The sequence below is a fragment of the Rhineura floridana genome, chromosome 10, assembly GCF_030035675.1.
Source record: "Rhineura floridana isolate rRhiFlo1 chromosome 10, rRhiFlo1.hap2, whole genome shotgun sequence".
NCBI lineage: Eukaryota > Metazoa > Chordata > Lepidosauria > Squamata > Rhineuridae > Rhineura > Rhineura floridana.
The window spans coordinates 46834098-46838943 of record NC_084489.1 but is presented as its reverse complement, the minus strand read 5'-3'; positions in this window follow the sequence as shown (position 1 = coordinate 46838943).

Here is a 4846-nt window from a genome sequence, read left to right as displayed (position 1 = left end):
ATAAAATACATCATGAAAACAATAATATCTAAAAATAACAAAATGCAGAACAGCATAAAATAGCAGCTAAAGATTACATTTCAGACCTGATCACTCTCCAGATTAAAAGCCAGGCCTTAACTGAGGCCTACAATTTCTGTGAGCTGTTCTTGTTGCCCCATTTTCTAAATAGTTTGGAGCCAAGTTACCTGACAGATTGCCTCCTCCTGTATATACCTGCCCAGAACTTAAAATGTTCATTGGAGGCCCTTTTCCAGGTTTCCCTGCTTAAAGAGGTGAAGCAGATAGGCACTAGACTATGCGTTGCTAATTCCCTATTCAGGGGATTGATGTAGACCTCCAAGCAAATTCCCTCCCAACCCTAATGAATTTCACAGTGCTGGGGGGTGTGGACAGGACTGAATCTGCCCAGAGGCCTTTGTTAATAAATGATCAATACTTGTCAAAATAAATCAATAAAATCGCAAGAGATCCGGCTGGACAGAATAACCAGGAAGGGAGTTGTATTATGACGTTGCCACCACTAAAAAGGTTATACCCCTCATCCCTGCCAGCATAATGTCAAATACAGAAGTGATTTGGAGTAAGGCCCCATCTACGGATCTTCATAAACATGAAAACATAAGAACCCTGGTGGATCAGACCAAAGGCCTGTCTAGTCCAGATTCTATTCTCACAAAGACAAACCAAATGCCTATAGAAAACTAACACAGAGAATCTGAGTGAAACAGTATTGTCCTCACTTGCAATTCTCAGCAACTGGTATTCAGAGACATAGTGCCCCTGACCAGGAGTGTAGTCATCCAAGGTCTCGGGGGGTCTTAGACCTGTTACTTTTTTGACAGCAGGGTCCCAGCAGAGTCCTTTTGTCTCCAGCATCCTATGAGCCAATAAGCAGGGAAAAGGAGTGTGTTGGTCACTGAGAAGAGTCTTCTAACATCTTTCCTTCCCTTTCCTGCTGATTGGAGCCAATCAGAGTGAAAGGAGGTGAGTTGGCCACTGAAAAGGCTCTTTTTAGTAACTAATTAGGCTTGCCAGATCTCCGTTTTTTAGCCTGAGACTCCGGTTTTTGGGGGTTCCCTCCAACTCTCTGTCTGACCCACCATAATCTCCAGACTCTCAGCTTCAATTTAAAAAAAAATTAAGTTTCTAGGTGGTCGAGATATACACCAAAACAACAGCCCCCTCGCAACTGTTAAATCTGTTTAACGGATCTGTTATAGCAGCTCCTAGCAGAGCTTGGAAAAGTTACTTTTTTAAAACTACAACTCCCATCAGCCCCAGCCAGCATGGCCACTGGATTGGGCTGATGGGAGTTGTAGTTCAAAAAAATAACTTTCCCAAGCTCTGGCTCTAACCCCGCCCTTTCAGAATTGTAGCCAATAAGTGAAGCCAGGGTGTGATTTGTTGACCCAGGCAGTGCCTACACTTAATTGCAACATCAGGAAATGGTGGCTTTGAGATCTTCAGTTTGAGTAAGTAAGAATATGTAAGTTTTTTTTCTTTTGTATGCAAGAGTCAGACCCTGGGCTGTAGGAGGGGGCAGTTCTTTGAAGACCTTGGCAATATGAAAGTATTTAATCCAATAATTGCTTTTCTGGGAGTAAAGCAATGCTAATCCCATGTACCTGGAGTAAACTCCATTGAATTCATTGACTTTTGAGTAGACATGGTTAGGATTGTGCTGTAAATTAATGGGACTTTTGAGTAAACATAACAAAGAATTGTGTTTGTGTTGTAAATCTTTCCCTTCCTCTCCAATTCTATTTTTAAACCAGTTAGGCAGGGTTTACCTAGGTATGACATTTTTTAATATGTAGGAAACTAATACTGATTTTTTAAAAAATGTTCTGCAAGGACCAACTGGTTTGACAATAAATTGGGGTGTATATTTACAAATGTGTGTGTGTGTATGGAGTCTTTCCAACAACCCTGTGAGGTAAGGTTGGTGATTGGAAAACAAGGCAGGTCGCAATAAGAAATAAATCCCTTTAAAAATCAATAACCATAAAGCAAGTATAAACAGTTGCAAAACAGCTTCAAGTGGCATGATTCTCAATTTTGGGTTGAGTGAATGAAGTTTATTTATTTATTTTTATTTATTATTTTATTTATATCCTGCCCTTCCTCTCAGTAGGAGCCCAGGGCGGCAAACAAAAGCGCTAAAAACACTTTAAAAATCATAAAAACAGACTTTAAAATATATTAAAACAAAACATCTTTAAAAACATTTTTAAAAGCTGTGACTCCAAAATTTATTTATGTATTTTATTTACAACAGTTATATACTGCTTCATTGTAAAAAATCTCAAAGCGGTTTACAAAAAGAATTAAAACAATAAAATTATTGGCAAAAACAGTTAATGTATTGAAAAACATTCAAATTAATAAAACCAACAATGAGGTAAAAACAGATTTAAAAACACAACAGCTTCTACATGCGTGGATAGGCTTGCCTAATCAAAAATGATTTTAGCAGGTGCTGAAAAGAGGCATCTGCCTAATGTCAATAGGAATTCCAAAGCGTAGGTGCTGCCACTTCGTTGTTGTTATGTGCCTTCAAGTCAATTTTGACTTATGGCGACCCTATGAATCAGTGACCTCCAGTAGCATCTGTCATGAACCACCCTGCTCAGATCTTGTAAGTTCAGGTCTGTGGCTTCCTTTATGGAATCAATCCATTTCTTGTTTGGTCTTCTTCTTTTTCTACTGCCTTCTGTTTTTCTGTATTGTCTTTTCTAGTGAATCATGTCTTCTCATTATGTGTCCAAAATATGGTATGTGTCCAAAGTCAGAGGAGGGCAATGGTAAACCACCTCTGAAAACCTCTTACCACGAAAACCCTATGAACAGAGTATCCAAAATGCTGCCACTTTACAGGACTGATTTCTTACAAAGGCAGAACAAGTACTATGTGGCACCCATAACATGGAAAGCACAGCTTGAACTTGGCCTGGTAGCAAATCAGCAACCAACGCAGATTTCAGAGCAGAGGTATTATGTGCTGATAGGATCTCACTCATGTCAGCAATCATGCCGCAGCATTCTGCATTAACTGACTGGCTGCAAGGGTTTTTTTATTTTTGGTTTTTGGTTATGAATCCTGACTGGTTGTGGGATGCTAAGTTGTCTGCCTTACTCATAGCAATCTTGTTGTGTTTGGTATGGTATTGCATTTAGGAAAGCATCACTGTATTTTGTTTTTAATTTTTTGTTTGCATATCATTTACCTTTAACCTCACTCCCTTACATCCATAGAAGCAACAGCAGTGGGTGCATGTGCCCAGCTCAACCCTCTAAAACCCACTGAAGATGCACCTTGTTGGTTTCTTGGCAGTTTGTTTCTTGCCCAGTAGTGGTAAAAGAGAATTCACATATTTGAAAGTGTGGCTGCAGTTGTTGTTCCCAAGCTGCTGCCTGTGAAGGTAGACCAAACCATATGTGTTTTCTCTCTGTCAATTATTACTCACTGGAATTGGGTTGGCTGTCAAAGTGAGTTTATAGCAGCCCACAGGGTAGACAGAAAGAGTAGAGAATCTTCTTACTCTCAGAGCTTGGAAAAGTTACTTTTTTGAACTACAGCTCCCATCAGCCCCAGCAAGCATGGCCACTGGATTGGGCTAATGGGAATTGTAGTTCAAAAAAAGTAACTTTTCCAAGCTCTGCTCTTACTCATTTCTCAGACCTCTTTCCGAAGTAAAGGGTCAAATCTGTAAAGAAGTTTGGAGCAGCCACATTAAAAGATAAGGGCAGGGCATTCCAGGCAGGCATTCCAGGCAGGGGGTTGCCAACCCTGCTTGGATATGGATGTCTTTGCAGAGGATCCCTAGTCAAAGTTTACCAGCAGCACAATCCAAACTATATCTACTCAGAAGTAAGTCCTGTTGAGTTCTATGGGACCTAGTCCCTTAGTAAGTGTGTTTAGAATTGAAGCATTCAGGGGCATCCATCTTTACTCCTGAATGCTCCCATCTAACATCTCCACAACACTAGGCTCCTTTCTTCCTACAGTGGCCTTCTGGTGACTGGCCTGGCCTGGCGGCACTTAAACCCTTCTGCCGAAAGCAAGTAGGCTAGATTAAATGTTCCCTACCAAGGCTCCATATTTTAGCTAAGATTTCTAGCTTAATTTCCAATCAGATATTTTTTAATTGTATGCTCCAAGCAACTGTGATTGATGCTTAATGTATCATGCTTAATGACATCACTCGGGCCTGCCCCTGTGACATCACTCAGGCCCGCCCCATGATGTCACTCGGGCCCGCCCCTAAAATCTCAGGTTTTGGGATGCTTCTGACCTGGCAATCCTATCACTAATACATTCCCCTTTCATGCTTATAGAAGGTTGTATAATCCTAGAAGGGGGTATAGCTATGAGAGAGCATGGCTGTGACTATCATAAAGGGACCTTGCACTTCTTTTCTTTTTTTTACAATAATTTTTATTCAAATTTTCATAAAACATACAAAACAAAATCATAAAACATTCAAAGACAAAAAACAAAACAAAACAAAAATGATTAAACAAAAGAATAAAATGTTGACTTCCCATTTGTCGCAGATCAAATCAATTATAGGTCTACAATATATAACAATCCTGTCTCTTAAATTATATTATAAAATCACTTTCCTCCAGTAGTTATCTTAATTAATCATCAAATCTCATAAACATTACTTTATTCTTTCCACAAAAAGTCAAAGAGAGGTTTCAATTCTTTAAGAAATATATCTATCAATTTTTCTCCAAATAAACATGTCGATTAATCCATCTCAATAATCTTATTGTCATAACCATAGTCCAAATAAACATATCGATTAATCCATCTCATCAAAATCTGTTAGGTCCA